This window comes from Nicotiana attenuata, chromosome 1 (genome assembly GCF_001879085.1).
Source record: "Nicotiana attenuata strain UT chromosome 1, NIATTr2, whole genome shotgun sequence".
Classification (NCBI taxonomy): domain Eukaryota; kingdom Viridiplantae; phylum Streptophyta; class Magnoliopsida; order Solanales; family Solanaceae; genus Nicotiana; species Nicotiana attenuata.
The window spans coordinates 11,589,178-11,615,237 of NC_031989.1; the positions used below are offsets into that span (position 1 = coordinate 11,589,178).

General features: G+C 41.0%; 1 long non-coding RNA gene across 3 annotated transcripts; it reads left to right on the top strand.

The window, feature by feature from the left end:
* On the top strand, positions 949–26,035 carry LOC109239626. Of its 3 annotated transcripts, XR_002069944.1 has the most exons (5): positions 949–1,380; positions 16,941–17,004; positions 17,635–17,777; positions 25,089–25,150; positions 25,773–26,035. It is a non-coding gene; the product is annotated as an uncharacterized LOC109239626 (long non-coding RNA). The 3 variants fall into 3 exon arrangements; XR_002069945.1 differs by lacking the exon at positions 25,089–25,150; XR_002069956.1 differs by lacking the exon at positions 17,635–17,777.

A 26,060-nucleotide genomic window follows, 5' to 3' on the forward strand; every position in this document is an offset into this window, starting at 1 on the left:
GAACCAGCACCTACAACTGATGAGCATCAAGATTCAGATCGGAGTCTACATCAAGAACCAACCAAGACTCACGATCAAACTTCAGAAGATTCATAGATAGGAATCTTGTAACTCGTAGTTGATAGGCTTAGCTAGTTTAGCTTTTCTTCTTTCATTTTGGTGTAATAAGGAGCTCAGCAAGCAGAAACAGCAGTAACAGTAGTAAAATCACAGCTTTCCAGTAGTCCCAGCTACTGAAACATCTAGAACTACACTGACCAGATTCCTTTATAGCCAAGGATATGTAGGCAACCTCCGAAGCAAGGTTCGGTCAGATTTTTCAAAAAAATGCTTCTTATGGAGTTTCAAATGGGCAAAAATCTCTCGTAATTGCTCATTTTATCTTTGCCCGAAAACCCTTTGTGTCTCCGAGCAAAGAGGGGCAGCTGTGAGCACGTGATTTTTACCCCACATGAATTACTCCTATAAAATCCCAAGAAAATAGATTTTTTGTTAATTATTTGCCCTTTTAGGAATTGTGTAGAATTTTATTTAATTGTTTACATTTTGTGCATGTTTAAGTTTTATTTAAATCATGAAAAAATACCAAAATATCACGCATGACATTTAGGCCTCATTTTTACATTTTTAGGATTAATTGGTAGTTACTTGTTTTATAGAAATTCGAAAATCACAAAAAATAGTTCATTTTTATATTTTTTGTCTTTTAATTTTTAGCTTATTGATATTTCTCTTTTAATTTAGAATCAATTATAGTTTATAATTTTTATAATTAGCTAATTAGTTTAATTTCATACTTTTGGATTATTTAGGATTTTTAATTGTAGGATTTTAATTAAAAAAGAGAAAAAGAAAAGGAAAAGGAAAATGAGTAAAAGTGGGGTCTTTCATTTGGGTTAATCTTAATACCCAAACCAGCCCAAATAAATTGCACCAAAATCTATCCAACCCAGGCCCAAAAACTAAAATGATCCAGCCGAAATCCCCTCTACCTAAGACCCCCTTTCTAATAACCTAAGAGATCAGATCATGACACCCCTTCATTAGAACCAAAAGCGGCAGATCTCCAAAAAAAAGAAAAGAAAAGACTCCTGAAGCAGCCTCTTCTCCTCTTCATCTTCTCCATTGAAGACCACTCAGCAGCGACTGACTTCTCTTTCTCCATACCAGGCACCGCCGAGACACTTTCCACCCATCCTCACTGATTTTCCCCAAAGAAAACAATTTGAAAATTTCAAAAAAATAAAAGAAGAAGAAGTTGTGGTAGAAAAATTGCTGTTGCTCGTTTTTCGGATCTGCCGCTCTGTTGTCCAGAGTTTCAGATCTGGGATTGGTTTGGTTTAGCTGATTTTCCTTACAAATAGGTCAATCCTAGTTCAAGTAAGTATGTCCTCTTACCTCTGTATTTTTCCAGATCTAGTTTAATATGAAGTCATGACTATTTTCCTTCATCTTTCATTGTTGTTTGGATTCTGTGCGTTGTAGTAATAACTGGATTTCATAAATAAAGATCATAGTGTGTGGGATGCTAAACTCGATATCAATATGTTATTTAGCCTTTTTGGGGCTTGCTGATGCTAGGAAATCTTTGTTTGGTTTTGTTTGGTCCCTTGTTTTAAGTGTGAGTTTATACACTATCATCTTAAGAAATATGGCTGTCCCAGTTTTCTTGTTTGTAGAAAATGGACTTCTGCATAATCATTCTTTAGTTTGTTCAGTTATATTTCTAATCAACATGGTCGCATTGAAAAAAAAAATCTCGTTTAGTTGTTGCCTGTGACTTTTGTTGTCTGTGTTAACTGGATGGTTACTCCTTACCATATTATCATTTGATAAGAATTGTAGTGTAAAGTTGAGTTTTGTTAAATAATAACGTCAGAATTTGATATAGCCTTGAAATGGTGATGTATGGGTTTAGTGCAGAATTATGTGAAAAGATGATTATATTGCTTTGATAATTGTCAAAGTTCTTTGCGGCATTCAAATGGGGTCAATTGTTTAAGCACACTACAGTATAATTGTTGTTTAAATAATAGTAGGCCATTGAAACAATTTACCAAACCATTATCAGTTATGTAACGTGAATTCCTTAAATTACTTAAGACTTTTGGAAAGTTTTTCTTTTTGTCTTTTCCTTTCGTTTGTTTTGTTTGTGTTGCCTTTTATATATACATTAGCAATTACCTTCGATTATCTCTCATATACCTATAAAAAACAATCATGAACATCCGTGGTTTGTTTAGTTGAGTACAATCTTTTGAAATAAATTGAGGCATGTCATGCCAAGTAAAATCCCTAAGCCCTCACAAAACTAGTTAGCTTTTATAGAAAATTTGAGGTGTGTCATTTTCATTAAATAACCCATGGCCCTCATGTAATTAATATTAACTCTTTAAAAACCGAGGTGTGCCATCAATTGAATTTTCCAGGGCTCTCGCAAACCTTGTTATTAATCTGAAGTTTCGTAGTTGCTTTAGGCGCGCTATGTAAAATGGTTTTCTTTTATTTATTAAATTCGGGTGTACATTTCATGTGACCCAATTTCAATTCTTAACAACGTTAAATAAAACGTGTTGCAAACCGCGGGTGCATTTCATGTGGTGTGGTTCAAGGGGTATTTTAAATAGCGTTGAATCTTCCTAAAAATAATTAAAAGCGGTTATAAAGTTAAAAATGCACAATAGTTTTAAAACATGTATCAAAATTAGATAATAGGCCAATTATAATAGTTTATGTGACCGTGCTAGAACCACGGAACCCGGGAATGCCTAACACCTTCTCCCGGGTTAACTGTATTCCTTACTTAAAGTTTTTGGTTCGCAGACTTCAAAAGAAAAGTCGAATTTTCCTCGATTTGAGATTTAAAAATAAACCGGTGACTTGGGACACCAATTAAAATATTCCAAGTGGCGACTCTAAAAAATTAAATAAATAATTCCATTTCGAATAACGTCACTTAAAGTGGAAAAACTTCCTTATATACCCTCGGGTGTGTAAAAAGGAGGTGTGGCAAGTTGGTGTACTCACATTACCCCCTGCACCTTGTGTGCATATCCAGGTATCTCGAGGTACGATAGCGGTTGCTGATCACTTGAGTGGTGGATTTTCTTTGTTGACAGCGAGTTAGCTGCCTGGCGATCGCAGTCCCGCTATCACGACCCGTGAACTGTCGTGACGGCACCTAGTCTCTACGACTAGGTAAGCCTAACAAGTGCGGAAGATAAACAACAACTTGCGGAAATGAAAATTAAAGGCCAACAATAACCAAAGGAAAACGATATATAAAATATCGCTCGGCATATACAGCTCAAGATCTCAAAATACTACAACACTATCCCAAAACCCGGAAACTCACGAGAACATAAGCTGAAAAAAATATAGTAAAGTGCTCTAACTCCAGAATGTCTACATCAACAGTAGGATAGAAAGGCTAACACTACAGGATAGAATAAAGATAGAGACTCCTTGGTCTGCGGACGCGACAGATATACCTCGAAGTCTCTGAAAGATCTCCCTGCCTCAAGGGTGATAAGCCTGGGTAGAGGTACCTAGATCTGCACACGAAAAACATGCGCAGAAAGGGCATGAGTACACCACAGCGGTACTCAGTAAGTGACAAGCCTAACCTCGGTCGGGTAGTGACAAGGAAGGTCAGGGCCCTACTGAGGTTAAACAAAATATAAAGTTTCAACAGTATAAAATAGGCAGCATGAATGAGTGCATTAGTGAAATAAAATAGGTTATACATGGCAACAACAACTACACAAAAACAGAGTAAACAAAGAAGTAAATACAACTCGGTACCAATAGTAACAAACGGGGATCTCCCAGGATACCGTCCTATAGTCCTTATTTCAACTGTCCAGTGGATCTCCCGGGATCCCGTCCCATAGTACAACTATCAATGCTCGGAGATCTACCGGAATCCCGACCGTAGTCCCAAATGTAAATACCCAGTACTGGGGCAATCTACCGGGTGCATTTCCGTAGTTCCATAAAACTGGGCAGGGGGATCTACCGGGAATCTAATCCATAGTCCCAAAGGAAACAAACAAGGGGGAGCTACCGGAATCCCACATCTGTAGTCCCAATGTAATTACACAGCAACATCAAGAAGATATTCAGAAATGGAATTTAATATTAAGGGAACAAGTACAGACGTCTCCATACCAATCAGCGAGACTCTAAGAAACTGGCCTGTGTTCCGTGACTCCTATGAACCCAGTGCTCTGATACTAACTTGTCACGACCCCAGTTTGCCCTTCGTGAACCATCATGTTGGCACCTAGTCTCTATGACTAGGTGAGCCTAACAATTGTGGAAAATAAACAGAAACTTGCGGAAATATAAATTAAAGGCCAAGAATAACCAAAGGAAAACGATATATAAAATGTCGCTCGGCATATACATCTCAACATCTCAAAATACTACAACACTATCCCAAAACCCAAAAAGTTACAGGAACACAAGCTGAATGAAATATAGTAAAGTGCTCTAACTCCAGAGTGTCTACAGCAATAGTAAGATAGAAAGGCTAACACTACATGACAGAATAAAGATAGAGACTCTTTGGTCTGCGGACGCGACATATATACCTCGAAGTCTCCGAAAGATCTCCCTACCTAAAGGGTGATAAGCCTGGGTAGAGGTACCTGGATCTGCACATGAAAAACATGCGCAGAAAGGGCATGAGTACACCACAACGGTACTCAGTAAGTGCCAAGCCTAACCTCGGTCGGGTAGTGACGAGGAAGGTCAGGGCCCTACTAAGATTAAGCAAAATATAAAGTTTCAACAGTATAAAATAGGCAGCATAAATGAGTACAACAGTGAAATAAAGCAGGTTATATAGGGCAACAACAACTACACAGAAATAGAGTAAACACGGAAGTAAATACAGCTCAGTACCAATAGTAACAAACGGGGATCTCCCAGGATACCGTCTTGTAGTCCCTATTTTAACTGTTCAGTGGATCTCCTGGGATCCTGTCCTGTAGTCCAACTATCAATGCGTGGGGATCTACCGGAATCCAGATCCGTAGTCCCTAATGTAAATACCCAGTACTGGGGGAATCTACCAGGTGCGTTTCGGTAGTTCCATATAAATGTGCAGGGGGATCTACCGGGAATCTAACCTGTAGTCCCAAAGTAAACAAACCAGGGGGAGCTACCAGATTTCCACATCCGTAGTCCCAATGTAAACACACAACAACAGCAAGAAGATATTTAGAAATGGAATTTAATATTAAGGAAACAGGTAATTCTAGCCTAACATGTTTCACGTAATGCAATCAAGGCAATTTAAGCAAATAGGCAATTTAAGTCAACTAAACATTCTTTTCTAACTAACAACATGCTAAATTTGCAAGTACGATAAAGCAGGAAAAGAAACATGCTAATGAATAATTTAAGAAAAATCGGATTTCCAACCATTTGCACAAGTACGCGCTTGTCACATCACGCACAAGGCAATTCAGTTACCAAATATACCAGTCCTAAGGGGAAGGTCCCCCACACAAGGTTAGACAAGCTACTTACCCCGAACAATGCTCAAATCAACCCGAAACCACACTTTTCCATGAGTATCCGACTCCAAATGGCCCAAATCTATTCAATTCAATTTCATAATGTAAATAACACTTCAAGTCACTGATTCTACAATTAAATTCTAAGCTAATACGCGGAATTATGTAAAACGACCAAAACGACCCTCGGGCCCACGTCTCGGAATCGGATAAAATTTATATTTTCAGAATGCTCATACTCTCACGAGTTCATACATACAAAAATTATCCAAATCCTAGGTCAAATTCCCAATCAAAAGTCGAATTTTAAGTCTAGGAACTTTCTTCCAACTTTTCCCCAATTTTCATCTCCAATCCGAATTTAAATGGTGAAGTTAACTATAGATTGATGGAATATAACTAGAAAGGCTTAAAGAATAGTTACCCAATGATCTCCTCTTCAATTCCCTCTCAAAATCGCCCTCTCCCGAGCTCCAAATCGATTTTTCAACTTTTGAAACTAAACCCTCGAAATTTCATATTTCTGCCCAGCGGTTTCCGCATCTGCGGTCATGATGCGGTCCCGCTTCTGCGGACCAAATGTCGCATCTGTGACTTTCATTAAATTGCTCAGGAATCACATCTGCGATCCTTCTTGCGCAGATGCGAAATCACTTCTACGGTGAACCTTCCGCATCTGCGGAACCTGAAGGAAAGCCAAAAATCCGCTTCTGCGGTCTCTACGCTGCTTCTGCGGAACCAAACCGCAGGTGCGGTTATGACAGATACAAGCTGAATTCAGCAATCTCCTAACTTTGAAATCCTTCCATCAACCATCCAAAATAATCCCGAGGCCCCCGGGACCCCAACCAAAAACACTAACATCACCTAATACCTTATTCAAACTTGTACCAATCCTTAAAACACCTAAAACAACATCGGAACCTCGAATTAATCAAGGATTTAAGCCTAAGAACTCCAAATTTCCTCAAAATACGCTTTCGATCAAAAACCCAACCAAACCACCTCCGAACGACCTGAAATTTTGCACATACATCCTAAATGACATAACGGAACTACTGCAACTCTCGGAATTCCACTCCGATCCTCGGATCAAAACTTCACTATCGGACCAGAAACTTCAAAAATTCAACTTTTGGCATTTCAAGCCTAATTAGCTACAGACCTCCAAAACACATTCTGATCATGCTCCTAACCCCGAAATCACCTAACGCAGCTAATGGAACTATCAGATTACCATTCCGAGGTTGTCTTCACACTACTCCGACTACGGTCAACTTTCCAACACTTAAGCTCTCATGTAGGGACTAAGTGTCCCAAAACTCTCTGAAACTCAAAACCAAACGTCCCCGCAAACCAAAATAGCAGAAATAAACACGGGGGAAGCAGTTAATAAGGGATCGGGGCGTTAATTCTAAAAACGACCGGCCAGGTCGTTACATCCTACCACACTTAAACATTCGTTCGTCCTCGAACGAGCATAGAGACATGCCTGAAGTAGTGAAAAGATGAGGGTATCGGCTGCGCATATCCTGCTCGGTCTCCCAGGTTGCCTCCTCGATTGGCTGACCCTGCCACTGAAACTTTACTGATGCAATGTTCTTTGACCTCAGCTTTCTGACCAGCCTCTCCAATATCATTGCTGGCTCCTCAACATAGGATAGATCCTTGTCCAACTGGACTGAACTAAAATCCAACACGTGCGACGAATCACCGTGATACCTTCGGAGCATCGAAACATGAAATACCGGATGAACTCCTGCCAAGCTGGGAGGTAAGGCAAGCTCATAAGCAACCTCTCCAACACGCCTCAAGATGTCAAAAGGCCCAATAAACCTCGGACTCACCTTCCCTTTCTTCCCAAATCACATCACGCCCTTCATAGGTTAAACCCGAAGCAGAACCCGCTCATCAACCATATAGGAAACATCACGAACCTCCCGGTCCGTGTAACTCTTCTGTCTGGACTGGGCTGTACGAAGTCTATCCTGAATCACCTTAACCTTCTCCAAAGCATCCTGAACCAAATCTGTGCCCAGTAATCTAGCCTCACCCGGCTCAAACCAACCCACCGGGGATCTGTACCGCCTACCATATAAGACCCTCCAAGCTCAATCACGCACGCACGAAGCATATCCTTAAGAATATGAATAGTGCGCTCGGATTGTCCGTCCGTCTGAGAGTGAAATGCTGTGCTCAACTCCACTCGAGTACCCAACTCCTGCTGAACGGACCTCTAGAACCGTGATGTGAACTGAGTACCTCTGTCTGATTTGATAGAAACTGGAATACCATGCAGACGAACAATCTCCCGGATATAAATCTCCGCTATCCGCTCTGAGGAATAAGTAGTACACATAGGAATAAAGTGCGCAGACTTGGTCAGCCAATCCATAATCACCCAAATGGCATCGAACTTCTTCGCAGTCCGAGGGAGTCCAACTACAAAGTCCATGGTGATCCTCTCCCATTTCCACTTTGGGATCTCTATCTGCTGAAGCAACCCACCCGCTCTCTGGTGCTCATACTTCACCTGCTGACAGTTGAGGCACCGAGCTACAAATCCCACTATGTCTTTCTTCATCCGCCTCCACCAATAGTGCTGCCTCAAATCCTGGTACATCTTCGCGGCACCCGGATGAATGGAATACCGTGCACTATGAGCCTCCTCCAATATCAACTCCCAAATACCATCAACATTGGGTACACAGACCCGACCCTGCATCCTTAATACCCTATCATCACTAATAGTCACTTCTCTGGCATCGACATGTTGAACCTTGTCCTTAAGGACAAGCAAATGAGGGTTATCATACTGCCGCTCCCTGATACCATCAAATAAGGAAGACCAAGAAACCATGCAATCTAGAACCCGACTGGGCTCCGAAAGATCAAATATCACAAACATGCTGGCTAAGGCCTGAACATCCATAGCCATAGGCCTCTCTGTTGCTGGTAAATAAGCCAAACTCCCCAAACTCTCTGCCCGGCGACTCAGGGCATCAGCCACCACATTGGCCCTGCCGGAGTGATACAGAATAGTGATATTATAGTCCTTCAGCAACTCAAGCCACCTCCTCTGGCACAAATTTAGATCCTTTTGCTTGAACAAGTACTGCAAGCTCCGATGATCCGTATAAATCTCACAAGGCATACCATACAAATAATGACGCCAGATCTTTAAGGTGTGAACAATCGCATCTAACTTAAGATCATGGACATGATAATTCTTCTCATGTACCTTCAACAGTCTGGACGCGTAGGCAATCACCCTACTGTCCTGCATCAAAACCACTACCAAGGCCAATCCTCGAGGCATCACAATAGACAATATAAGAACCTGAACCTATAGGCAATATCAAAATTGGGGTTGTAGTCAAAGTTGTCTTGAGCTTCTAAAAGCTCGCCTCACACTCCTCCGTCCACTGGAACGGAGCACCCTTCTGGGTCAGTATGGTCATAGGTGCTGCAATAGAAGAAAACCCCTCAACAAATCGATGGTAATAACCCACCAAGCCAAGGAAACTACGAATCTCTATAGTTGAGGAGGGTCTGGGCCAACTCTGCACTGCCTCTACTTTCTTCGGATCCACCCGTATACCCTCACTCGACACCACGTGACCCAAGAAAGCCACGGAATCCAACCAAACTCACATTTCGAGAACTTTGCATATAATTTATTTTCCCTCAGAGTCTGAAGCACTGTCCTCAGGTGTTGCTCATGATCTTCCCAACTCCGAGAGTATACAAGAATATCATCAATAAAGATAATGACGAATAAGTCGAGATATGGCCGGAACACACTGTGCATCAAATGCATAAAAGCTGTTGGGGAATTGGTCAGCCCAAATGACATGACAAGGAACTCGTAATGACCATACTGAGTCCTGAAGGCAGTCTTCAGGATATCTGGCTCCCGAATCTTCAACTGATGGTAACCTGAGCTCAAGTCAATCTTAGAAAACACCTGTGCGCCATGAAGCTGGTCAAACAGATCATCAATACGAGGAGAAAGATAATAGTTCTTCACTGTAACTTTGTTCAACTGGCGATAATCGATACACATACGCATAGAACCATTTTTTTTCTTCACAAACAAGACAGGCGCACCCAAGGTTAAACACTGGGCCGGATAAAATCCTTATCAAGCAATTCCTGTAACTGATTATTCAGCTCCTTCAACTCATGAGGAGCCATACGATACAGATGAATAGAAATGGGTTGAGTGCCAGGCAATAGATCAATGCCAAAATCAATATCTCTATCAGGCGGCATGCCCGGAAGATCAGCTAGAAACACATCGGGAAAGCCCCGTACTACAACGGCTGAATCAATAGAAGGGGTATCAATACTTATGTCTCTCACATAAGATAGATACGCGTCACACCCCTTCTCAACCAGACGCTGAGCCTTAAGGAAAGAAATAACTCTACTGGGAGTGTGATCTAAAGTACCCCTCCACTCAACACGTGGTACACCTGGCATAGCCAGCGTCACAGTTTTGGCATGATAATCAAGAATAGCATAATGGGGCGACAACCAGTCCATGCCCTAGATAATATCAAAATCAACCATGCTGAGTAACTATAAGTCGGCTCTGCTCTCAAAACCACTAAGAACAACCTAACACGACCGATAAACGCGGTCCACAATAAGAGAATCTCCCACAGGAGTAGAAACATAAACAGGGGAACTCAAATCCCGAGGTACACCCAAATGCGGAGCAAAATAAGAAGACACATAAAAATTAGTGGAGCCTGGATCGAATAGAACCAATGCATCTCTGTGACAAACCAGTATAATATCCGTATCACAAAATCGGAGGCAACAACCTCGGTATGGGCAAGAAGGGCATAGTATCTGGCCTGGCCTCCCCCTCTAGGGAGACCTCTACCTCCTCGACCTCCACCTCTGGCCGGCTGATCCTGTGGGGTAGTAAATGGAGCTGTAACCATAGCCTGAGAACTCTGCGGGGCACACTGTAGCTGCAAAGTCTGTGGAGGTGCACCCCTCCCAAGTCTGGGGCAATCCCTCACCATATGGAGTATGTCACCACACTCAAAGCAAGCTCTGGGAGGACGTAGTGGTTGTGACTGGCTCGGGCCATGTCTGCTAGACTGAACTTTGAAAGCACCACGCACAGGAGGCGCGCTAGAAATCTGATGTGCATAATAAGGCTCCTTAGGACTAGGAGGAGCTGGAGCACTACTGGCTGCTGGAAGAGCTGAATGAACAGGGCGACTCATATGGCCCCTACCATGACGACCTGAAGCTGGGGCACGGGCACCAGAGAAATGGCCCAACTCTTGAGACCTCTTGGCCTCCCTCTCCTCTTTCTCCCTAGCATGCATACCCTCAATCCTCCTAGCAATGCTCACCACCTGCTGATAAGAAATATCTATCTCCAACTCACGAGCCATGCTAAATCTGATAGGGAGAATAAGGCCCTCAATAAACCGGCGAACCCTCTCGCGGACAATAGAAACCAAGGCTAGTGCATGCCTAGCCAAACTGGTTTAACAAAGAGCATACTCTGAAACAGTCATAGCACCCTGGCACAAATGCTCAAACTCTGCGCTCCATGCTGAATGAAATATAGTAAAGTGCTCTAACTCCAGAGTGTCTACAGCAATAGTAAGATAGAAAGGCTAACACTACATGACAGAATAAAGATAGAGACTCTTTGGTCTGCGGACGCGACATATATACCTCGAAGTCTCCGAAAGATCTCCCTACCTAAAGGGTGATAAGCCTGGGTAGAGGTACCTGGATCTGCACATGAAAAACATGCGCAGAAAGGGCATGAGTACACCACAACGGTACTCAGTAAGTGCCAAGCCTAACCTCGGTCGGGTAGTGACGAGGAAGGTCAGGGCCCTACTAAGATTAAGCAAAATATAAAGTTTCAACAGTATAAAATAGGCAGCATAAATGAGTACAACAGTGAAATAAAGCAGGTTATATAGGGCAACAACAACTACACAAAAATAGAGTAAACACGGAAGTAAATACAGCTCAGTACCAATAGTAACAAACGGGGATCTCCCAGGATACCGTCTTGTAGTCCCTATTTTAACTGTTCAGTGGATCTCCTGGGATCCTGTCCTGTAGTCCAACTATCAATGCGTGGGGATCTACCGGAATCCAGATCCGTAGTCCCTAATGTAAATACCCAGTACTGGGGGAATCTACCAGGTGCGTTTCGGTAGTTCCATATAAATGTGCAGGGGGATCTACCGGGAATCTAACCTGTAGTCCCAAAGTAAACAAACCAGGGGGGAGCTACCAGATTTCCACATCCGTAGTCCCAATGTAAATACACAACAACAGCAAGAAGATATTTAGAAATGGAATTTAATATTAAGGAAACAGGTAATTCTAGCCTAACATGTTTCACGTAATGCAATCAAGGCAATTTAAGCAAATAGGCAATTTAAGTCAACTAAACATGCTTTTTTAACTAACAACATGCTAAATTAGCAAGTATGATAAAGCAGGAAAAGAAACATGCTAATGAATGCTTTAAGAAAAAATGGATTTCCAAAAATTTGCACAAGTACGCGCTCGTCACCTCACGCACTAGGAAATTTAGTTACCAAATATACCAATCCTAAGGGGAAGGTCCCTCACACAAGGTTAGACAAGCCACTTACCTCGAACAATGCTGAAATCAACCCCAAACCACGCTTTTGCCACGAGTATTCGATTCCAAATGGCCCAAATCTATTCAATTCAATTTCATAATATAAATAACACTTCAAGTAACTGATTCTACAATTAAATTCTAAGCTAATACGCGAAATTATGTAAAATGACCAAAACGACCCTCGGGCCCACGTCTTGGAATCGGATAAAATTTATATTTTCAGAATTCTCATATTCTCACGAGTTCATGCATAACAAAATTATCCAAATCCTAGGTCAAATTCCCAATCAAAAGTCGAATTTTAGGTCTAGGAACTTTCTTCCAATTTTTCCCCAATTTTCATCTCCAATCCGAATTTAAATGGTGAAATTAACTATAGATTGATGGAATATAACTAGAAAGGGTTAAAGAATCGTTACCCAATGATCTCCTCTTCAATTCCCTCTCAAAATCTCCCTCTTCTGAGCTCCAAATCGATTTTTCAACTTTTGAAACTAAACCCTCGAAATTTCATATTTCTGCCCAGCGGTTTCCGCATCAGCGATCATGATGCGGTTACGCTTCTGCAGACCAAATGTCGCATCTGCGACTTTCATTAAATTGCTCAGGAGCCGCATCTACGATTCTTTTTTGGCATATGCAAAACTGCTTCTACGGTGAACCTTCTGCATCTGCGAAACCTGAAGGAAAGCCAAAAATCTGCTTCTGCGGTCTCTATGCCGCTTCTGCTGCTCCGCACCTGCGGAACCAAAATACAGGTGCGGTTATGACAGATACCAACTGAATTCAGCAATCTCCTAACTTCGAAATCCTTCCGTCAACCATCCGAAATCATCCCGAGGCCCCCGGGACCTCAACCAAAAATACCAACATCACTTAATACCTTATTCAAACTTGTACCAATCTATAAAACACCTAAAACAACATCGGAACCTTGAATTAATCAAGGATTTAAGCCTAAGAACTCCAAATTTCCTCAAAATACGCTTTCGATAAAAAAACCCACCCAAACCACCTCCGAACGACCTAAAATTTTTGCACACACATCCCAAATGACATAAATGAACTACTGCAGCTCTCGAAATTCCATTCCGACCCCCGAATCAAAATCTCACTATCGGACCAGAAACTTCAAAAATTCAACTTTCGGCATTTCAAGCCTAAATTAGCTACGGACCTCGAAAACACATTTCGATCACGCTCCTAACCCTGAAATCCCCTAACGGAGCTAACGGAACCATCGAATTTCCATTCTGAGGCCGTCTTCACACTATTCCAACTATGGTCAACTTTCCAACACTTAAGCTCTCATTTAGTGACTAAGTGTCCCAAAACTCTCTGCAACTCAAAACTGAACGTCCCGACAAACCAAAATAGTGGAAATAAACACGGGGGAAGTAGTTAATAGGGGATCAGGGCATTAATTTTAAAAACGACCGGCCGGATCGTTACACCCGCCTTCTCCTTCCTTATCTTCCTCTTAGTGTATTGTTGGTTATTCTCAGACTATGTTAGTCTTGTTTATTTTGAATAGTTGTAGTATTTTGCTCATGACTTAGTAACACCTGAGGTCGGGCTTGTACTTTCCGCTTGTTTTGATTATTTTTACTTTATACCATTAATCGGATTTCTGTTAAAAACATGTTTTTTCTTAAGTTTTAAATGAAATATGGAGTATTTGGAAATAAGTTGACTGGCCTAGTTTCACGATAGGCGCCATCATGACTGGGTCAATTTTTGGGTCGTGACACATGCACAAATTGTCTATTGTTATTTCGGATTTTATATTAGGGTTTTTCGGGAAAACAGTCGAATATTCACTTTACTTTAGGGATTTTGTCTTTTTCATGACTGATCTGGCATTTAGGGTCAAATATTAGGACCTTTTTGCATATCAAAATATTCTTGTCTCCTACTTTGCTAAAGTTTATGGCTTTTTAGATTTAAAGTGTATTGACTTAGGCCGTTTTTTTATAGGTTTTAATGACTGTCTGTGTGAAATTACTGTTTCATCATCTAGGGTGTTTAGTGGCTGACCCATTTATGAGGTATGTAAATGGGCAAATTTGGCCAGTTATTCTTCAGGCTGACATTGATGAATTGCATATAATTTGTTTTAATGAGTGGGCTAAGGATATGGGGTATTTAACATTAGATAAATATGCATGTAAAATTAACCAAAAAGGAGAATTTAGTGTTAGCTTTGTGTAAAGACATTAAAGGTGGGGATTTTTTTGATGTATATCTATGTCACACAATTAATACACCTTGTGTTGATTTGGACCTGGATGAAATGTTAAATAGTGGTGGTATAAATGTGGACCCCACTGATGTTCAACTATGTGGCTTTAATGAAATGCCACATGGGAAAACTAGTGATGTTAATGCTAGGGCAACACACTCACCTAACAATGATATAAGTAGGGGTGATAACACTCATGGGAAGGGTAAAGAGAGGGCTGCTGATATAGAAGAGGATATAGAAGAGGATACAGAAGAGTCTAGTGAAGATGAATGTGAGTTCTACAACTTTCATTTAGCAACTGATTTTGAGGGTGATGAGGGAAGTACGAGAGTGAGGATGGTGATTATGAGGCTATTTCTGATGATGATGATTCCCGCTGCCATCTTCGGTGGATGCACCCCTTCAGTTAAAGGCAGATAGGGCACTGAGCCAACTTTTTAGATTTAATAAAGCGAAGTATATTCATGATATTCGGAAAGATGTATGCTTATTTTCTCTGCTGATGATGATACAGATGAGTCACTATATGGTGTTGATGAGGGAGAGACAAGTGACCTAGTGTAACTTTTGAGCAGTTGTACTTCGACCGGTTGTTCAGAATTAATGTAGAAAAATGATTCTCGGCAAGAAGCTTCAAATTGGAAAGGTTTGACCAAGTTTGACTTTTTAGAATTTGACTTCGGATTGCATCTCTGATGGTTCCGCTAGCGACGCTGGGTGATTTTGTACTTAGGAGCGCATCCGGATTGTGTTTTGAAGGTCCATGGTAGAATTAGGCTTGAATTGGCGAAATTGAAAATTTGGCGATTTTCGGTCGCCTGTGGAAAATTTGATATCGGAGTCAGAATAGAATTCTATGAGTTAGAGTAGGTTCACAGTATCATTTTTGATGTGTGTGCAAAATTGGAGGTTATTCGGACGAGGTTTGATAGGTTTCGACATTGGTTGTAGAGGTTTAAGGTTTCGAGTTCTTTAAGCTTGAATTGGTGTGCGATTCCTGTTTTTATTATTGTTTGATATGATTTGAGAGCTCGAATTAGTTTGTATGGTATTTTAGGACTTGAAGGTACCTTTGGTTGAGGTTCGAGAGGCCTCGAGTGTGTTTCGGGGTGAGTTTTGAGTGAGTCCATCATTTTCGGAACTCAAGTATGGTTCTGGTGCTTTGAATTTCACGGACCTCAGCAAAATTTTGCGGACTGCATAATTTTGCCGCGGCCACACTCCAGGGAAAGGTTCTGCAGATCCGCTGGTCCGACTTCGAAAGCCTATATCTTTTGATCTACAAGGATATTTGAGATGATTCAAAATCTAAAGTTGTAGCCCTCCGTGTCTAGTTTCTAGAAAGGTATATAAGTCATCATTTGGAAATATGTGGAGAAAGTTATGTCCAAAATACTAAAGCCTAATAGTGCAACCACCAAAGGATGCGATCGTAGGAGCTGGGAGGGGCGTCCGCGCTTGGAATTTCGTGGACCGCATAGTGGAGTTCAGAGTGTGCACTATATAAACAGGGTTTAGGGTATTATTTCACATTTTGGACCAAGGGAGCTCAGTTTGTGGACATTTCTCGTGGGTTTTTCAAGAAATTCATCGGAGTAAGTGATTCTAACTCGGATTTGGTTAATATATATGAATATATCAATGATTTCATCATCTGATTAGTACTTTAAGGTGGAAATTTAGGGAAAATTGTAGAAACTTCATAAAATGAATTTTTGGGATTTGAATGTCGATTTGAAGTCGGATTTGAGTGAAACTAGTATAGTTGGACTCATGAGTGAATGGGCTTTCAAGTTTTGTAACTTTTGTTGAATTTCGAGATGTGGGCCCAGGGGCCGAGTTTGAGCTGATTTCGGGTTTTTGGTCTAGTTTGATAGTTTTTGTTGTGGAATTCATTCCTTTAGCATAAACTGATAGTAATGTGCTGGTGGTGAATAGATTCGAAGCATATGGAGGCCGAATCGAGGGGCAAAAGCATCGCGGAGTAGAGATTTGACCGATTTGAGGTAAGTAACAATTTTAAATCTGGTTTTGAGAGTATGAAACCCAAAGATTTGATATTATGTGACTGTTTGGAGGTGAAATCCATGCCAGGTGACGGGCGTGTGGGTATACGCCACGAGGGATTGAGACTTGGTCTGTCCCGTGAGGCTGTGAGGCCTAATAGCCTTTATTTGTGTTTATGTGCTTTCCTGCTAGAACTTGGGCTGTAGGAGCACCTCCGGAGTCTGAACACCTCCAGTGAGTGCATGTACCTATTGAGCATATGTATTGAGGGTTGAGGGATTGAGTGACAGTCCTTGTGAGGTTTCATTTATTTTGTTGTTGTTGCATTTATCTGTTAATTGCCTAATAGTATTTGACAATCTATGAAACTGATCTCTTACTCATGTTATTCCTTAACTGTGAAAAATTATTAATTGAATTATACTGCTTGGCTCGTCACTACTACTCATTTCCTTAGTTATTACTGTTACTTGCTGAGTTGGTTATACTCATACTACACCCTACACTTCATGTCCAGATTCAGGTGTGTTTGTGTGCAGCGATTGTTGAGTTCAGGCCGTCAGAGTTTTGGAGAATGCAAGGTAACTGTCAGTGTCCGCAGGACCTTGTTACTCCTTCTATTTCTCCTTTTTGGTTGTATTGACATTTAGACAAATAGTTTAAGTACTTAGACGCTCATGAATTTGTGACACCCTGATGTTTGATGCTCATTTTTCGTTCTTCATTTTCTAATTTAAATTAGGTTTGACTTTTATGAAAATTTCTAGCATTAAGAATCTTTACTTAACTCTTATATCTTAAATTGGTGGTATTTTTGGGAAAATAGGCTTGCCTAGTATCACGATACGCGCCATCACGACAGGGTTTAGATTTTGGTCTTGACAAGTTGGTAGGAGAGCCTAGGTTACATAGGTCTCACGATTCATGAGCGGGTTTAGTAGTGTCACGATCGCAAATACCCGGTCGTGATGGCGCCTATGACATTACTAGGCAATCCATCCCAAATATCGATCACAACACTTTTTCTTTTATAAAACCATTTTCTAACACGAGTTTAAATACCAAGTTTTGTAAGTAGTGATTAAAACAACTAAAAATGTATGGAAATCAATTAAACATAAGACAACACAGCCCAAACATCTGGTGTCACGAATCTAGAGCCTCTAGATACACAACCGACTGTCTAATACATCATAAGTCTAAAAATGCAGAAAAGGACAAGATAGGAAGGAGGAAAGCAGGATTGCGGATGCCATGCAGCTACCTTGCAATCTCCGGCAAACTCTGGATAAGCTGAGGACCCTCATTCTGCCGCTCGGGCACCTAGATCAGCACACAAGGTGCAAGGAGTAATGTGAGTATGCCAACTTAGTAAGCAACTAAAGTAAATAAGGTCTGAAAGCAATGACGAACAGTTAAAAATCATATAATGGAATAAACAACAGAATAACAAATAAAACTCCAGTGTTTAAAAAACCAGTTTCGTCATAAAATCATCAGTTTCAATTGGAATACTTGAAACCATATACTTAGCAAATTTTCAATAGAGGCTTATTTTAAAAGAAGAGTGAAATCAGTGAAAATGTCATAACTGGGCCCACGGGCAAGGTATCACTCAGAATATGGCCTCTCGGGCAGTCTCTCAATCACTCGTAACTCAACTGTCGTCACTCGGTACTCGCTCTCAGCACTCAGGGTCATTAATATCTCATAATAATAATAATCATGGTAACCGCTGCGGCGTGCAGCCCGATCCATAATTTATCGTCGACTGCGCTCACTGGTGGTGTACAGACTCCGGAGGGGCTCCTACAGCCCAAGCATCATATTGCTGTGGCGCGTAGTCCGATCCAATATATATCGCTGCGGCGTGCAGCCCGATCAATATAAGTATCAGTGCAGCGTGTAGCCCGATCCATAATATATATATATATATATATATCCATTCCCTAGTCGCCTTTTGCCAATANTCCATAATATAATCCTCACGATTAGGTCTTCAATCTCTCTCAGTCATTAACCTCACAACCACTTGGGCATAATAGAAGAATTCAGGAAACTCAGTCCAAACAACTCTCACATTTTACGAAGTACAGTGATAAACCAGTTTTAAACAAAATAAACATGTAAAACATGACTGAGGATATGCTTTCAAACAAATAGAATGAGGAAAAACAGTAAAAATGTTGGGGTTTTGTACCCTCAGTTCTAGATTTACAGTGGTTACTTACCTCAAACCGTATGAAAATACTACTCCGCGATGCCTTTGCCCCTCGAATCAACCTCCACTCACATCAAATATATCCAAAATCAGAATCACAACGTCAAAATATGCTAAGGGAATGAAGCCCAAGCGAAATCAAATGATACCAAAAATCTCGAAATTTGCCAAACCCGACCCCCAGGCCCACATCTCGAAACTCGATAAGAATTACATCAACGGAATCCTTATTCTCCCACGAGTTCATTCATACCAAAAGCATCAAAATCCAACCACAAACGACCCCTCAAATCCCAATTTCTAGGTCTGCAATTTCAAGCCCTAGTTCTTCAATTTTAGGCTTAATTTCCATGATTAATTAGGTAGATTTCACATTAGAATCAAGTTTTAAGTCCATGAATCTTATCTCCAAGTGATTCCTCTTGAATCCCTCTTCAATCCTCTTCAAAAAGCTCCAAAACGCTCAACAATAGAGGAAATAAACCCCAAAATTGCGGACAAGACGACTGTTTAAACCTTCTGCCCAGGCCTGAAATCCTTCATCGCGATCGCGGGACCCTCATTGCGATTCCAAAGCACAAGTTACCAGGCCCTCAAATTTACTCTACGCGAACGCGATGCATAGGACCTTAAACCTACGCGAACGCGGATAGAGCCACGCGAATGCGATGCACAACTTGCCCAACTCACGCGATCGCGAAGAACAATCTAGCTTGCCCTCATCACAGCCCTACGCGATCGCGATGGAGAAAACTCTGCAACAGCTGAAGCTAAAAAATCTGCAACTTTTCCAAAGAACGAAATGGCCCGATTGACCACCCGAAACTCACCCGAGGCCCCCGGGGCCTCAACCAAACATCCCAAAATATACCATAACCTCATTCAAACTTGTTCCAACCTTCGGAATGCTCAAAACAACATCAGAACACTAAATTCGCATCAGATTCAAGCCTAAGAATTCCAAAATCTTCTAAATTATGCTTTTGATCAAAAACCCAATCAAACCATGTCCGAATAACCTAAAATTTTGCACATACATCCCAAATGACACCACGGAACTACTACAACTCTCGGAATTCCATTCCGACCCCTATATCAAAATCTCACCTATCAACCGGAAATCGCCAAAAATCCAATTTCGCCAATTCAAGCCTAAATCTACTCTGGACCTCCAAAACTCATTTCTATCACGCTCCTAAGTTCCAAATCACCACTCGCAGCTATCCGAACAATCGAAACTCACATCCGAGCTCTCTAACACATAAGTCAACATCTGGTTGAATTTTCCAACTTAAGCTTCCTCAAAAGAGACTAAGTATCTCAATCCTTACCAAATCCTTTCCGAACCCGAGCCAACCAACCTGATCACATATAGAACCAATATATAAAGCAATAAGAAGCAAAAATGGGGGAAACAAAATGGTAACTCATGAGACGTCTGGCCGGGTCATCACAAGTAGAGTCTTGCGCATTGGTATAGAGACGTCTGTACTTATCTTTGATAGGCTATAAAACCCTTTGGAAATTTCAAATTCTTGAATTCTTGTCGTCCGATATTGATTCAGCTTGAAACGTAATCCTTTGGATTCCTTCCACACATTTGTATGCGTGCTTAAGCGCTCGGTATTAGCTTTGCATCGACGACTCACGATTCCATGGATGAGGTACGAGATGTGATTTTAGTGTGCTGATGAAGGGCCAGTCTAGAGGACATAATGTCGGGATTTGACCATAGCTTGAGCATAGAGATGTTGATTCTGTGAGCATGCTTGTTGATTTATATGTCCGATAGTGCCCTATTAGTGGAATTTGTGGCTGAATGGCTGCGTGATGAGTATGATGTGACTACAAAATGAGTTCATATGATTTGAATGTGACGAGAAGGATTTGCTTGAGGTATATAAAGAACTATTTGGTGCTTGATTTCCATCCTGATTTGATGTATAGTCTCGAGTTATAAGCGTGATGCAGTATCCTTTTCATGTTATTTAGTTGAGGAGTGGAAGTATATTTTTATGTCGTGATATGAGTTCAGACTCAGGAAGATTAAGTGATTGCGTAATGTTTATGACTGTGGAAGGGTATAAAGAGATGTTAGTTTGAGGCGAAGCAGGTGGGTTATCTCCTGCGGGGTGTCCTGAGGGTCGTGTGATCCCTGTGTTGTTTTGTAGCGAGTTCTCTTTCAATAATAAAATATATGTGTTGCAATTTGAGTTTGGATCGCTTGTGATAGCGGACTTGACTATTACAAGGGTGAATGCGAGATTTGCAGATGATTCGAGATGCTAGATGGTTTGTGTTACATGAGCTTATGGAGGATTTTGTTGAATCCCAATGTGATATTATGGCTATAATAAGGTATGGGCATTGTGAGTTATGGTGTGTTTCGAACTATGGCTTTGAGCCAAGTGGGGTAGTCTACTATTGATAAGTTAATTATAAAGTGATGTGATGTATTGGTTTTGGTTTGAGGTATACTTGTGAATGAGTTATGTATAGAGGGTGAAATCGAGGATGACTTGACTAAAGGAATTTCTGGGTACGAGCTGTATTAGGCTTTATGAGTATATGAGAATCACTGAATGATTTGAGTTGTTATTGGTGAAGGATGCGATGTGCATGGAGCAAGAATTTATTTAGTTGTATTAAGGTGGGGTACTTCCTTGGGTGTTGGAGTGCTAATGAGGTACATGTCGTTCGGTCATCTTGACTAGTCTAATTGAGATTTTAGTAGAGTGGGATGACTCTCGAGAATGGTTAATGAATTCAAGATTTATACGTGGCAATTGAGAATGTTGCAGATTTGTATATGGCTAGAAGCTGAGAGTTACATTGGGTGGTGTCGAGACTCGTAGTATTTCTATATCATTATGGATTATACATTTAGTATCAGAAAGGTAAAAATGAACATCTCTAAATTCACAAAAGGTCTCTTCAGAGAGGGTATCTCGGTTGTGGTACTTTTTGGATACTTAAGAGAACATTCAGCGGCTTATGAGCCTTAGGGCGGTGTGGTTTTATGCTAGGGTCTCGTGTGGTGAGTCTTGGATGAGGATTGTGGTATTTTGGCGAGGAGAAGTATCAATTTGAAGGTAATTTAGAAGGAACTTGGACAAATAGGATAGCTTAGTAGTAGGTTGGATCGGAAATGGTAATGGGTATGATCGGTTCTTTGGGTGCTTATGATGTGGTGAGTTTTCATAGGTGTTTCGTGGCAATGCTCTTAGGTTTTTGGTGACCTGCGTAGCTTTGTTGAGATAGGAGGATTCAGTCCTGACGGTTTGGTTTTGTGCAAGGATTCAGAGAGTTCTCGATGGCTTCTACCACGATTTGAGATGTAAATTTACTATTGGTGTGTGGAGCATGTTGCGTATTGTGATTTTCTTCTGGACGAGATCAAATAGAGGATTCTTAGCTAATTGAGTACGTAGTTTGATTGCTACTCAGAGTTGATCTTGAGATTTTTTTCTTCATATGATGGCATAATAGGTGTGGTGTGATATGTAAGATTGAGATTTGCATGTGCAAGGTTACGATTCGGTTTTAAAAGGAAGGTCCTAAATCCTTAGGCAACATGGACAGTTTCAGATGACTAGGTAAATGACATTTCTACTTGGTATGGCTTGATGAGAGTATACATTTCAAAAGGGGCAATATGTTTTGATTTATGGACACTTCATTGGAATTGTGGCACTCTCTTGTTTGATCTACTAGTGGTGTTCAAATTTTGCCTTATGGAACAGAAGAATTATAGAAGTATTCCTCGTGGGATGGTTGTGTACTGGAGTAGCATTAGACATTCAGGCGGTGGAGTTGAGATCAGATATGGTGATCCGTGTGTTCTATGAATTTGGAGACTGGGAGTTCTCATGAGTAGATTGTTTCGTGGTTGTGGACTTTGAAAACGTAGCCGAGGTTGGTCAGAAGATAGCATGTGTTGTGATTCAACTATTGTGGGATTTTGGAAGTGATTTGGGGTTCATTGGTAGGCCCAATATGGATGTGTGTTGTACATCGAGTCGGATTGGTTGACTCCGTACTGTTGTTGTTGAGGGATGTGTCATTCGGTTAGAGTTGAGCTTACTCGTTTTCCAATATGTTCTATGAGTTACCCTTCTATGCTACGAGGGATTGTGATTCGTTGGCTATATACACCCATGGTGCGGTTCTATTTGGGCTTTATGGTAGAATTTGAGTGAGATGAGTAATTCAGTATTACAGGATTGAGGCGTATTGGTTATGTTCTTTCGGGTTTTGTGTGGCATTGTATTGTCTGATTCTCGTGGTTAAGGTAATGCACTTTGAATACTTGATGTCGAATGTCACGTGATTATTGATTTTGAGCAAGGCGGAGCGAGGTATATAATATGGACCAGCGTTTGGATGGGATCGCGCCGTATAGCGAAGTTATGTTGGGGTATGATCCTTTGTGTTAGATTCGTGTGTCTTGGTTCTACGGTGTGTGATGGGTTTTTAGCATTGCATTATGGTAGTACTGGTTCAGCTTTTGGGACGGTTCTCTCATTGGAGTCATTTTTCTATATTTGAGTACGTTTGTATTGTTGCATATTGGTGCATGGATTTCACGGGTGTGGCTCTGGGTAGTATCGGTGTGACATGGAAGTAGAGTAGTTTGTATTTGATAAGATGAGGTTGCCGGAGCAAGAATAGGTGCTGTCGGGTTTGATTATGGTATATTTAAAAGGGTAATGTCGCTGATCGGCTTAGAAATTGGCTATAGTTCTGGTTGAAGGAAAGGGCGTTCCACCACTGGTTGATCTGATGAATGGTTATGAGTTGTTGTGTGCTTCTTCCATCGTTGGTAGTAGTAGGGCATTAGAACGAGGCTCTATTTGATACGAGGTTATTACCAGCGTTTGATTGTTTTGGGCAGCCGTTGTGATTAGAAATCATCGTTGTGAGTGTTTGAGTTATGTGGTATATCATGTGATTTCATCTTGGGTTATGGCTATAGCTGGATACAGCTTGTTCATACTTATACAGAGTGTGGACGCGTGATTCTGATCTTATAGAAAATTTCGGATGTGGAAATTGGATTTTAAGGCTTATGGGCTAGGTTGGATGAAGAAATTTCAGATGTGTTGTGTTATCAGATATATGGGGGGTGTCGACGCCCCCTTTTTCTAAGGCAAAATCGGGTTTACGACATTTGGGAGGACAACTCTATTCCCTTTCGAGGATTGGGTCTTGAAATTGGAGAGTCGCCACCTAATGATTATACTGCATTAGGACACTTTAAGAAGGGTTTGAGTTGAAGAAACCAGAGTTTGGGTAAGGGCTAGAAATTATCTCGAGGGGAAGGTGTTAGGCACCCCTCAAGATCCACTAGTGTGGTCCCGGCCATGTTACAATTGTGACTTTTCAAATAAGCAATCAAGGCTCAAATAAGGACTTGCATACAACATTGCTATTAGGTTGAAACTTGTGAAAGTAAGTAGAAAGAGAGCAGAAATTTGAAAGGTTTAAACAATTCTAAAGAAAGCAAACAAAGACAAACAAAGGAAAAGAGATCCTAGGTTTATGATTAATATGGATCACTTCAATGCAATACCCAGCAATCATTTCTCAAAAGAGGGGTCGCACGTGATATTAGCGCATCGGTCATCATCTCCATATTCTACCCTTCCCACCCCGTAAAGGTTATTTAAACCCGTGGATTGGTCACGAGTGCTTATTGCGTGCTATTACCCGTCCCCTCCTATAAGTCCTAGAGGGTATTTAAGACCAACTATTCCTACGGGGTAAGGACTAGGCTAAACCCTTAGGTTTAAAGGACAAAATGCTAGGCGACATTCATAACAAGTAGGACTACACATAAAGGGAACATGCAAAGGAAAATAAGAGGCTCACAAATCCCTCAACAAGTAAGCATGTAGTTAGCACGTCTCTTAACACATATAAGGTCTCAAAGATAAGAGTTTAAAAAGCAGGAATGTCGGAAAAAAGGTAAGTTTCAGTGAAAGCAGAAGGTTTAATTAAAACTGAGTGACCCGCAGAATGTTCAATATCCTTCGGATATACACATATGATGGACTATGGGACGGTACCCCGGGAGATCCTTCGGATATACACATATGATGGACTACGGGACGGTATACCAGGAGATCCGCTGGACAGTTGAGAAAAGGACTACATGACGATATCCTGGAAGATCTTCATTGTTGCCATTGGTATTGAGATGTACATATTCCGTGTTTACTCTGTTCTTTGTGTATTTGTTATTGCCTTGTTTAACCTGTCTTATTTCACTGTTGTATTCATTATTACTGCCTGTTTTCATACTGATAATTCATATTATATTGTTTAACGTCAGTAGGGCCCTAACCTTCCTCGTCACTACCCGACCGAGGTTAGGCTTGACACTTACTGAGTACCGCTGTGGTGTACTCATGCCTTTTCTGCGCATGTTTTTTTCATGTGCAGATCCAGGTAATTCTTCTCAGGTCTATCATCCTTGAGGGAGGTGACTATTCAGAGACTTCGAGGTATACCTGCCACGTCCGCAGGCCGAGGAGTCCCTTTTCATTCCTACTTTTAGTATTTTAGCCCTTCTGTACCTTCTGATCTTGATAGACAAATTCCGGAGTTAGAGTTATGTAGTATTTCTTGTCTTAGCTTATGATTCGTGGGTTTTCGAATTTTGGGGTGATATTGTAGACCTCCGCATTATTGAGTTGTGTATGCCGAGCGGCATTTATATATAGTTTTTCTTTTAGTTGTTCAGTTTTAATTAATTATTCTGCAAGTTATATTGTTTTCCGCATTGTTAGGCTTACCTAGTTATAGGGACTAGGTGCCATCACGACATGTTCACAGAGGGCGAACTGGGGTCGTGACATTGATACATCTGAGTTGTAGAGATAGAATACGAGATTAAGAAATTATATCTTCAAAGGAAATTTTTGGAAGATTATGTAATTTACTGTTTTATCCCATTATCATTATTGTGCTTCATATCTGCTTATGATCTATCATATATTTTTTATTGGACCACTAGTATGTGTCGATGTCGACCCCTCGTCACAACTACTCCGGGTTTGGGAAGATACTTACTGGGTACGCGTTGATTTACGTACTCATACTACACTTGCTGCACTTTTTGTGCAGGTATATACTTCTGGTAGTCTATTGGGCATAGAGGCGCAGTTAATGCGGAGACTTTACGGTGAGCTGCACTCCATGTTACGATCCGCAATACACTCTCTGTATGAGTTATTTACATTCTTCTATCTATCTTGTATTCCAGACAGATGTTGTATTTTATTATATTTTCTAGTAGATGCTCATGTGACACCGGGTTTTGGGAGTCCTTACGGGTTGTTCGCTATTGTAGTTATGAAAATGTTATCTTTTACCAAGTAGATTCTATTTCAAACAATTTAATTAAGGAAAAGT